This window comes from Phyllobates terribilis, unplaced genomic scaffold (assembly GCF_046119375.1).
Source record: "Phyllobates terribilis strain yellow unplaced genomic scaffold, ASM4611937v1 Scaffold_13__5_contigs__length_258822181, whole genome shotgun sequence".
Lineage (NCBI taxonomy): Eukaryota > Metazoa > Chordata > Amphibia > Anura > Dendrobatidae > Phyllobates > Phyllobates terribilis.
In genome coordinates this window covers 99560949-99574343 of record NW_027362773.1, presented here as the reverse complement: position 1 = coordinate 99574343, position 13395 = coordinate 99560949, and positions in this window count along the sequence as shown.

Here is a 13395-nt window from a genome sequence, read left to right as displayed (position 1 = left end):
TACTGATCCTGTACTGATCATGAGTTACATCCTGTATTATACTCCAGAGCTGCACTCACTATTCGGCTGGTGCAGTCACTATGTACATACATTACATTACTGATCCTGTACTGATCCTTAGTTACATCCTGTATTATACTCCAGAGCTGCACTCACTATTCTGCTGGTGCAGTCACTGTGGACATACATTCCATTACTTATCCTGTACTGATCCTGAGTTACATCCTGTATTATACTCCAGAGCTGCACTCACTATTCTGCAGATGTAGTCACTGTGTACATACATTACATTGCTGATCCTGTACTGATCCTGAGTTACCTCCTGTATTATACTCCAGAGCTGCACTCACTATTCTGCTGGTGCAGTCACTGTGGACATACATTACATTACTTATCCTGTAGTGATCCTGAGTTACATCCTGTATTATACTCCAGAGCTGCACTCACTATTCTGCAGATGTAGTCACTGTGTACATACATTACATTACTGATCCTGTACTGATCCTGAGCTACCTCCTGTATTATACTCCACAGCTGCACTCACTATTCTGCTGGTGCAGTCACTGTGTACATACATTACATTACTGATCCTGTACTGATCCTGAGTTACATCCTGTATTATACGCAAGAGCTGCACTCACTATTCTGCTGGTGCAGTCACTGTGTACATACATTACTGATCCTGTACTGATCCTGAGTTACATCCTGTATTATACGCAAGAGCTGCACTCACTATTCTGCTGGTCTGGTGCAGTCACTGTGTACATACATTACTGATCATGAGTTACATCCTGTATTATACTCCAGAGTTGCACTCACTATTCTGCAGATGTAGTCACTGTGTACATACATTACATTACTGATCCTGTACTGATCCTGAGTTACCTCCTGTATTATACTCCAGAGCTGCACTCACTATTCTGCTGGTGCAGTCACTGTGTACATACATTCCATTACTTATCCTGTACTGATCCTGAGTTACCTCCTGTATTATACTCCAGAGCTGCTCTCACTATTCTGCTGGTGGAGTCACTGTGTACATACATTGCATTACTGATCCTGAGTTACATCCTGTATTATACTCCAGAGCTGCACTCACTATTCTGCTGGTGCAGTCACTGTGTACATACATTACATTACTGATCCTGAGTTACATCCTGTATTATACGCAAGAGCTGCACTCACTATTCTGCTGGTCCAGTCACTGCGTACATACGTTACTTTACTGATCCTGTACTGATCCTGAGTTACATCCTGTATTATACTCCAGAGCTGCACTCACTATTCGGCTGGTGCAGTTACTGTGTACATAGGTTACTTTACTGATCCTGTACTGATCCTGAGTTACATCCTGTATTATACTCCAGAGCTGCACTCACTATTCTGCTGGTGCAATCACTGTGTACATACATTACATTACTGATCCTGAGTTACATCCTGTATTATACTCCAGAGCTGCACTCACTATTCTGCTGGTGCAGTTACTGTGTACACACATTACATTACTGATCCTGTACTGATCCGGAGTTACATCCTGTATTATACTCCAGAGCTGCACTCACTATTCTGCTGGTGGAGTCACTGTGTACATACATTACATTACTGATCCTGTACTGATCCTGAGTTACATCCTATATTATACCCCAGAGCTGCACTCACTATTCTGCTGGTGCAGCCACTGTGTACATACATTACATTACTGATCCTGTACTGATCCTGAGTTACCTCCTGTATTATACTCCAGAGCTGCACTCACTATTCTGCTGGTGCAGTCACTCTGTACATACATTACATTACTGATCCTGTACTGATCCTGAGTTACATCCTGTATTATACCCCAGAGCAGCACTCGCTATTCTGCCGGTGGAGTCACTGTGTACATACATTACATTACTGATCCTGTACTGATCATGAGTTACATCCTGTATTATACTCCAGAGCTGCACTCACTATTCGGATGGTGCAGTCACTATGTACATACATTACATTACTGATCCTGTACTGATCATGAGTTACATCCTGTATTATACTCCAGAGCTGCACTCACTATTCTGCTGGTGCAGTCACTGTGGACATACATTCCATTACTTATCCTGTACTGATCCTGAGTTACATCCTGTATTATACTCCAGAGCTGCACTCACTATTCTGCAGATGTAGTCACTGTGTACATACATTACATTACTGATCCTGTACTGATCCTGAGTTACCTCCTGTATTATACTCCAGAGCTGCACTCACTATTCTGCTGGTGCAGTCACTGTGGACATACATTACATTACTTATCCTGTAGTGATCCTGAGTTACATCCTGTATTATACTCCAGAGCTGCACTCACTATTCTGCAGATGTAGTCACTGTGTACATACATTACATTACTGATCCTGTACTGATCCTGAGCTACCTCCTGTATTATACTCCACAGCTGCACTCACTATTCTGCTGGTGCAGTCACTGTGTACATACATTACATTACTGATCCTGTACTGATCCTGAGTTACATCCTGTATTATACTCCAGAGCTGCACTCACTATTCTGCAGATGTAGTCACTGTGTACATACATTACATTACTGATCCTGTACTGATCCTGAGTTACATCCTGTATTATACGCAAGAGCTGCACTCACTATTCTGCTGGTCCAGTCACTGCGTACATACGTTACTTTACTGATCCTGTACTGATCCTGAGTTACATCCTGTATTATACTCCAGAGCTGCACTCACTATTCGGCTGGTGCAGTTACTGTGTACATACGTTACTTTACTGATCCTGTACTGATCCTGAGTTACATCCTGTATTATACTCCAGAGCTGCACTCACTATTCTGCTGGTGCAATCACTGTGTACATACATTACATTACTGATCCTGAGTTACATCCTGTATTATACTCCAGAGCTGCACTCACTATTCTGCTGGTACAGTTACTGTGTACACACATTACATTACTGATCCTGTACTGATCCTGAGTTACATCCTGTATTATACTCCAGAGCTGCACTCACTATTCTGCTGGTGCAGTTACTGTGTACATACATTACATTACTGATCCAGTACTGATCCTGAGTTACATCCTGTATTATACTCCAGAGCTGCACTCACTATTCTGCTGGTGCAGTTACTGTGTACATACATTACATTACTGATCCTGTACTGATCCTGAGTTACATCCTGTATTATACTCCAGAGCTGCACTCACTATTCTGCTGGTGCAGTTACTGTGTACATACGTTACTTTACTGATCCTGTACTCATCAGATACTTCCTAAGTAATGTAATGTTTGCACACAGTGACTGCACTGTTTAAAGAAATTTTGTCTTGACCCTGTGAATATTCTAGTCACTTCCAGTGTTGGAAGTGAGCAGAATTTTAAATACAGCTCTGGAAGTTAGTAAAAGTCATGGTGTTACTTTTGATCAGATCAGTATAAGATATGTAAGCAAAAGTATTTGCAAAGTTACTTTAACACTTCATTGCCACAGTGACACTATACTGGACATGGAAGGATGGGATTTTTCTGCAGCTCTCCTTTCACCTGTCTCCAGCACAGTGTTCATCTCTTGCATGAATTTCTGGAACAATTGATGCTCCAGAGCTGTGATCCTGCTCCACGCAGCATCTTAACCTGTTCCTGTGCCCAGAGCCTTACTAGTCACCCAGCATTATGTGTTATAATGTTCAGAATCATTTTTGGGCCATTTAACCCTTGACTACCTGTCATCAGCTCACCACTGATTACTCCTCACGTCTACACCTTCCATGGGACAGATGCATTTATAGAATACAATCCAGTACACACAGACATACCCCACTATGTTACCCAGAAATTAGCAGCGTGTTTTAACGTATATTGTATGAATCCAGTATCACTGCAGCAATTGAAGTATGCTCCTAATGCAAGAACAGACAATAACAACCGTAAGGGTCCAGTCTCCGTATTTATATAGATAAAATCTCAATTTTCAGAGTCTTTGGAGCAGATCTGCTGGTGCTATTATTAACCGAAATTCTGTCCCTGGGTGACTCCGCTGCCGACTCCGCTGCCAACGCTAAACCCTGAACTGTAGGGCAGCAGTGCCCCTTGTGGTCATCCGCATCACTGCAGAAAAAATGGTCTACCTAGCAGTGGAGGTTACTCTTCTAAGGTGCTACGACACGTCATCATTGCGGTCTGTCAGATAAGACCCCCACCAATTGCTAGAATAAAGGGTCCACTCATCTGAGCACAATGTCAATTTATGGCAGAAGGTTAAAGGTGTTTTGAGGATTCTTTTATATTACACAGAGGCAATCCACAAAAACACAGGTAGAAGATATAATGTCAGTGTTAATTTTATCCTATGTTGAATTTAAATCCAGGACCCCATAACTACTCAGCCACCAGGAATATAGACTGGTCATCTAATAGTTCCTGGATGAAACATTAAAGGGGATTTCCAGGCTTAAAGGGGTTGTACCAAGTGACGTCACCAATTAGCACGCAAACGTCAGCTGTCTGCCTCTGATTGGCCGGTGTGGTGGATTGCAGTGCAGGGAGCCGTCGGGTCTCTGCCCCACAATACATTTCAGCTGAATGACCCACATCCAGCTTTAATAGCCACTTATGGCGAGGGTTCGGTTGCACTCACAGAGTGACCGCTATTGGTACACCACTGTCGATGGGGCTCCTACAGTAGTTGTCAGACCCCCTTATGGCTAGGGGATAACTTCTAAACTTGGTACAACCCCTACAAGATCTTGATAACCTACCTTTGGGATTGGTCAGGGAGTGACACCCTTCTGCGGATACCAAATGTAATCAGTGAATGGAGTCGGAACAGTGCAGCTCCATACACTGTGTAGTGGCCGTTTTCTGGTACTGCAGCTCAGCTTTTATGGAAGCAAACAGGAGCTAAGCTGAAATACACGATAACTTTACACACGGCCACCACCTGAGCTGAAAACTGATGATAAATGGGGGTGTCAGGTATTGGAGCCGCACCAATCTGATATTGATGAACTATCCAAAGGCGTCTAGGAAGCCCAGAGGTCCCTTTGACCCATCTGAGAGCAATACTATTAAAGGCTGAATAAGTAGGGGTCCTTTAAGAGTAAGACACTATATTATTGAACATACAGCACAGCTTCATTATAGTAAAGGTCCTCATAGAAAAGAGATGCAAATTGGTTGAACTCCTCCATTTCTGCATTATTGACAAACTGTCTCAATTATATGAGGCTATCCTTAGCAAATGTTGGGGGAGAGAAGGATCGGGCATGCTGGATTTTGAACCTGCTGAATCTTATGTACCCATGGAACATGGTTTATTGCCTTCTGGCCTCTATGGAAGCATGTAAAGGACACGCTGTCAGCTGACTGTTGATTGTGATGTGTATGGCCACATTGATTCATCAGCTCGCCTCCATCAGACCAGAATAGCTACAGAGAGTGCAGAAGTAGCAATCACACCTACACAAGCGAACACCTGAAACAGAAGGGGGTGATATGACCGCACAATCACCTATTACATAAAATGCATTAATTATACATTTATAGTTTATATAGCTCATATTCTTTATGGTGATTATTGAAAGTTAAAAAAATTACTCCTTTTCCCAGCACAACGAAGCAGAGAAAGCCATATCATGCCTGCAGCCGCCACTAGGTGGAGCTCCTTATATACAAGTTCAGTGTTCAAGGGCCCCCCCTAGTGGTGGCCGCAGGCAGACAGAACTGGAACTGGCAGAATTTAGAGCTTTGTATTAGATTAAAAAGAACAGCAGCTCATATTAGGATATTATATGAAATTAATAGAATTCTGGATTTATTTTCATTAAATGGGATGAAATAATATGTAAACTTCGGCCATTTACTGACCGATCATTAGCCCCTTCATGATTCTCCTCTAACATATAAACCACCCTATGCAAAAACACGTGAAATAATGAATGTAAAAAGTTGAGAAAGTAAGCCTAGAGGGGGCCTTTGAAAAACCATTCACCATTGCTTACAGCTTGATGTCACATTTGACCGAACAGAATGTGATCTGTTGGGTGGGGGCTCCGATGTATCGGGGGCTCACACAGCAGATTACAGGTGTCCCTGTGGGCTGCCACCTGTAGATTGGTTTATTTATTGCTGTCCTGGAAGGGGGATCCCTTTTATGCCTTTGCATTCTCCTCAGAAGCTGCACAGACGCCTGCGCTTTGTCTATGGACGGATCACTTCTCACCTGCTCACGCTTTGATTTGGCTCCATTATATGCAGATTACAGTTTAGGGGATATTGGTCGGTTCTGAATCACTTCACACACCTGACATCCTCCAAGCCTGGCATAACATGGCGACATACATTCTAACATGCATGAAAAAATGTAACAAGTGTGATCTTATGTTGTTTCTATCTATTTTATTTATTTATTATGCTTTGCTTATATAGCACCATTAATTCCACCATGCTTTACATACATAATCATCACTGTCCCCATTGGGGCTCACAATCTACATTCCCTATCAGTTTGTCTTTGGAGTATGAGAAGAAACCGATGCAAACACATGGAGGGCATACAACCCCCTTGTCGATGTTGTCCTTGGTGGGATTGAACCCAGGACTCCAGCGCTGCAACACTGTACTCCATCCATCCATCCATCGCTTAATACATCCATAGCTCCATCTATCGCTCCATCCATTCATTGCTCCATCCATCCATTGCTCCATCCATCTCTCATTCATCGCTCCATCCATCCATCGCTCCATCCATCCATCGCTCCATCCATCCATCGCTCCATCCATCGCTCCATCCATCGCTCCATCCATCGCTCCATCCATCGCTCCATCCATCCATTGCTCCATCCATCTCTCATCCATCGCTCCATCCATCCATCGCTCCATCCATCACTCCATCCATCGCTCCATCCATCCATCGCTCCATCTATCCATCGCTCAATACATCCATAGCTCCATCTATCGCTCCATCCATTCATTGCTCCATCCATCCATTGCTCCATCCATCTCTCATCCATCGCTCCATCCATTGCTCCATCCATCCATCCATCGCTCCATCCATCCATCGCTCCATCCATCGCTCCATCCATCGCTCCATCCATCCATCGCTCCATCCATCACTCCATCCATCGCTCCATCCATCGCTCGCTCCATCCATCACTCCATCCATCCATCGCTCCATCCATCGCTCCATCCATCGCTCCATCCATCGCTCCATCCATCACTCCATCCATCGCTCCATCACTCTATCGCTTCATCCATCGCTCCATCCATCAGTCCTTCCATCCATCTCTCTATCCATCGCTCCATCACTCTATCGCTCCATCCATCGCTCCATCCATCCATTGCTACATCCATCTATCACTCCATCCATCTAACGCTCCATCCATCAATCGCTCCATCAATGCATCGTTCCATCCATCGCTCCATCCATCTATCGCTCCATCCATCACTCCATCCATCCATCGCTCAATCCATCCATCCCTCAATCCATCTATCGCTCAATTCATCCATCGCTCCATCCATCCATCGCTCCATCCATCTATCGCTCCATCCATCCATCACTCCATCCATCCATCACTCCATCCATCGCGAATCAATTTCCAGGACTCTAATACATCAACCATATCAATATTCTGTGGCTGCTGGACAGGAGCCCTGAGAACCAACTATTACCTACCATCCATCGCTCCATCCATCCATCGCTCCATCCATCGCTTCATCCATCCATCGCTCCATCCATCTATCGCTCCATCCATCACTCCATCCATCGCTCCATCCATCCATGGCTCCATCCATGGCTCCATCCATCCATCGCTCCATCCATCACTCCATCCATCCATTGCTCCATCCATCCATTCATTGCTCCATCCATCCATCGCTCCATCCATCGCTCCATCCATCACTCCATCCATCGCTCCATCCATCCATCGCTCCATCCATCCATCGCTCCATCCATGTATCGCTCCATCCATCGCTCCATCCATCGCTCCATCCATTGCTCCATCCATCGCTCCATCCATCACTCCATCCATCGCTCCATCCATCCATCGCTCCATCCATGTATCGCTCCATCCATCGCTCCATCCATCCATCGCTCCATCCATCACTCGATCCATCCATCGCTCCATCCATCCATCGCTCCATCACTCTATCGCTTCATCCATCGCTCCATCCATCCATCGCTCCATCCATCCATCGCTCAATCCATCCATCGCTCAATCCATCTATTGCTCAATTCATCCATTACTCCATCCATCCATCGCTCCATCCATCCATCGCTCCATCCATCCATCCATCACTCCTTCCATCTATCACTCCATCCATCCATCACTCCATCCATCGCGAATCAATTTGCAGGACTCTAATACAGCAACCATATCAATATTCTGTGGCTGCTGGACAGGAACCCTGAGAACCAACTATTACCTACCAGCATCCGTGGCTCCTCTTTATATTAGCTGGACTGGTGAGACATCATCTTTGAGTCACACTGCAACGGTGCCAATCTGGATAATCAAAAGAGGAGCTAGGGTTCCAGTACGAAATACTGGCGTAGCCGTGGACCAGGACCCTGTGAATCGATTCACTCATCTATCTATTGATCGATCGATCTATCTCTCTGTCTATCTCTGCCTGTCTGTCCCTCTCTCTCACACATATATTCAGCCTCTGTAATCTACATATTCTCGCCGCAGCCTTATATCGCAGTATGTGCCCCCTCGCTATGTGCAGTCCTGTGTAACGTGCCGGCTACCTGACTTTCTTCTAATGTTCCCTTTCATCCTTAATTTGAAGACATTGGGTGCTGGTAATGAGTAATGTGGGCGCACGCAGCCATTGTTCTCTTACATCATCTGAAGTGAGATCATTGATTTTTATCTCTGAGACGATATTGTAAGAACAATGCCGTTAAGTGACTGCTCAATCATCAAACCCAGAAGAAACCTTTACGACGAGATCACTGTAATAACGGAAAGAAATCTTGGAAGCGAAGAAGAACTGGGAGCCGTACATTGTTGAATGGAGTGGAACTTCTCAGAGAGAAATCTGATCTCATGCAGATGGAGCAGAACTCATTGCAGCAGGAGATGCACAATAAACTGAGCTCTAAAGGGCCATTCCAACAATTTAAAGGCAACATTGTCGCTGATGAGAATGTAACAATTTTAACCTGTGTCTTCCCACAATTGTAGACATTGTAGCACAAGTTCATATTCTCTTCTTTCATCTTTAGTTTCCTGTTTTTTTCTGATTATGCAAGTAGCCTCTTCAGAATGAAAGAGGACAGGAGCGCTAGTGACACAAATTAGAAGTAGTAATCCTAAAAGTCATTATCAACCGTGGAGTTTCTGGTATGGCTTTTTATCCTAAGTCATGAGGCACGGCACTCTAAAGGGTTGAGTCCCTGTTCTCTTCCATTCTGAAGAGGCAATTGGCATAATTAAATGCACTGGGGAGCATTGCATGGACTATAAGCCTCCTTAGTCAGACTTGGTGCTCACCACAAGGAGAAACTTTGCTCCTTAGACCAGATGGATCATCTGAAGAATTAACTCACATGGGAAAAAAGCGAGAGTAATGCAGACATACACTATACAGACAAAAGTACCGGGACATCTCCACATCCTCCCTAGAGGAGCGTTTCTGACCTCCCTTTCTACATCCATAGACATCAATATGGAGTCGCCCCTCTGCAGATATAATGGCTTACACTCTTCTGGGAAGGATTTCTACAAGACTTTGGAGGTGTCTATTGGTGGTTTTGCCCCTTCATCCAGAAAAACATTTTTGAGGTCAGACCTAGATGTTGGAGGAGGCACCAGACTCACAATCTCCGCTCTAGTTTATCCCAATGATTTTTGATAGAGTTGAGGTCTGGGCTCTGTGCGGCCGGTCATATTCTACCACTAACCCCCCCCCCTCCCCTTGATGTCTTTTTGGACCTTGTGCATTGGGCACACTCATGGGGGACAGAAAAGGGTCTTCCCCAAACTGTTCACACGTAGCTGGAAGCTACAATTGTCCAAAATGTCTTGTGCCGAAGCATTAAGTTTCCCTTCACTGGAACTAAGGGATCGAGGCCGCCCCCTGATAACTGCCCATAGTGTTATCCTCCTCCACCATCTGTACAGCGGCACAATGCAGTCAGGAGGTAACGTCCTCCTGGAATCACCAAACCCAGACTCCTCCATCAGACGCAGATAGAGAAGTGTGATCCGTCACTGCCCAGAAAGCTTGTCCAGTGGTGGCGGCTTTACACCACTCCATCCGACGCTCGGTATTGTGCTTGGTGATATATGGCTGCATGCAGCTGCTCGTCCATGAAGCTCCTGGAGGGGGCGCACTGTTTGTGCTGATGTTATACCAGAGGAGGTCTGGACTCTGCAGTTATGGAGTCAGCAGAGCGATGGTGACTTTTCTGTCTTCTGCTCCTCAGCACTTGGCCCCCTGCTCTGTAACGTTAAGGGGTCTCCACTTTGTGCCTGATTTGCTGCGGTTCCTTCCACTTCTCAATAATATCACTCACAGGAGATGGGGGGAAATGTCATGAACGGACTTGTTACACCGATGACTCCTATTACAGGAGCAGTGTGTGCTCTTTACCACTAGCCATTGTGTCACGTTAGTAAAGGTAGACAGCACGGAGGGGAGCCAGATGTTATATATTTGGGGATGAGAGGCCGGATGTTATTCACCGAGGGACAGATGTAATACACCGGGGGAAAGCAATGGGCAGGATATTATACACCTGGGCGAGCAACGGGCCAGATGTTATACACCGGAGGCGAACAACAGGCTAGATGTTATACACCGGGGGCGAGTGACAGGCCAGATGTTATACACCGGGGGCGAGTGACAGGCCAGATGTTATACACCTAGGCGAGCGACGGGCTGGATGTTATACACCGGGGCGAGTGACAGGCCGGATGTTATACACCAGGGAGAGCGACGGGCTGGATGTTATACACCGGGGCGAGCGACGGGCCGGATGTTATACACCTAGGCGAGCGACGAGCCGGATGTTATACACCAGGGCGAGCGACGGGCCGGATGTTATACACCTAGGCGAGTGACGGGCCGGATGTTATACACCAGGGCGAGCGACGGGCCGGATGTTATACACCTAGGCGAGCGACGAGCCGGATGTTATACACCAGGGCGAGCGACGGGCCGGATGTTATACACCTAGGCGAGCGACTAGCCGGATGTTATACACCAGGGCGAGCGACGGGCCGGATGTTATGCACCAGGGCGAGCGACAGGCTGGATGTTATACACCGGAGCGAGCGACGGGCCGGATGTTATACACCTAGGCGAGCGACTAGCCAGATGTTATACACTAGGGCGAGTGACAGGCCAGATGTTATACACCGGGGTGAGTGACGGACCAGATGTTATACACTAGGGCGAGCGACGGGCCGGATGTTATACACCAGGGCGAGCGACGGGCCAGATGTTTTACGCGGGGCGAGCGGCGGGCCGGATGTTATCCACCGGGGACGAGCAGCGGGCTGGATGTTATCCACCGGGGACGAGCGGCGGGCCGGATGTCATCCACCGGGGACGAGCGACATTCCGGATGTTATCCACCGGGGACGAGCGGCGGTCTGGATGTTATAGACCGGGGGCGAGAGACGGGCCAGATGTCATACACCAGGGCGAGCGACTCTCTCTGTTTTACCATATAGTCACCATTTCTTTATTAAGTAGATCCAAGTGAAGCTTTACAATGGGACAGACACCTCTCAGTATCTGCTGAAGTCCTGTAGCTTAGCTGTCGGGGGGGCAGAGGGGGTGGTGGACCAGGGCCCTGTGCTCTGAGGGGCCGACCCGGAGCTACGCTAGTGCAACTGTATGAGCACGACGATACAGTTACACTCTGGGGCAGAGCAGGGAGAGTTGATGCCCCTGCACTGCCATACGGTCGCTGTGGGGCCCTTGAGCAGGAGTACGGGGGGGGCCAGTGCCAGCATCAGGCCCCCATCCATCACCGCAAATTGAATGATGAAAGAGGGAGTGTGACGCTCCCTCTCTCATCAGTCCCCCTCTGCATCTGACATCACTAACGCGGGACACTGACCGGATGTGATGGCGTCATCATTTCAGGCCCGCTGTTTTGAGATGTGCGGGCTCTCGGAGCAGCAGGGGAACAAGGATGAGAGGTGAGCATTGTATTTATTTATTTTATTTTTTATGGGGAGTGCATTATACTATAGAGGCCTATGGGGGTGCATTATACTATATAGAGTCTGCCTATGGGGGTGCATTGTACTATATAGATTCTGCCTATGGGGAGAGCATTATACTATATAAAGGCATATGAGGAGTGCATTATACTATATGGAGACCTATGGGGAGTGCATTATACTATATTCAGGACTATCTGGTGCATTATATTATATGGAGGCTATTTAGGGGGCCACCATACAGTGTGAGGATTACAGTGGGGATCATCATACAGTGTGGGAGATAATGTGGGGTCTTTGCACAGTGTGGGGGCCATCATACAGTGTGGGAAATAATGTTGGGTCTTTGTACAGTGTGGGGGCCATCATACAGTGTGGAAGATAATGTGGGGTCTTTGCACAGTGTGGGGGCCATCATACAGTGTGGGAGATAATGTGGGGTCTTTGTATAGTGTCGGGGCCATCATACAGTATTGGAGACATCAGTTTGGAGGCTACTAAGGGGTCAGTATACTGTGTGGGGTACTATACAGTGAGGGGGAATTATACTGTGTATAGAAGAGCATCATACTGTGTAGAGAGGGGCTGTACATGGGGGGGGGATTCAGCACATTATTAAATGTTAAGTGGGTACTTATCGTTATAGGGGAACTCAGGTTATTGTGACTGTCAGAGGGGCACACAGAGGGCATTATTACTTTATATGGCGCACAATGTGGGCACTGTTTTTTAGGGCACTTGCACACGGCATTGCTATATTCTAGAGGGTTGTTTTACCATCTAGGGGGCGCACAGCAGGTGCCGGAATAGGGACATGGCAGCAGCTGCTCAGTATTGTGGTATCAGCAGGATGAGGGGTTTGTGCAGGTTGGGAATAGATGGGGATGTGCCTGAAATGTAAGGAGTCAAATGTGTCTTTGTTGTGATCTCTGCAGGCCTGAGACTCTGAGTCCTGGATGGAGAAGTCGTCGTGTCGGTCTGGGCCAGATGGGAAAAGCGGACGATTTCATCAGAAAGAACGTCAGCTGTAAGGTACTATATATAACCGTGCTGTGATCTCTTATATGTTCTGCAGGTCCGGTATCTATCAATATATGTCACCATATGGCGGTAATATCAGTGCTGGTCTTTGTATAGAGATTATTTTCAGTAACAGCGCGGTCATCTGCTGAGGTTTTCCTATATCCACTATCTGGGTGCGCCACCATAATTGTAATCA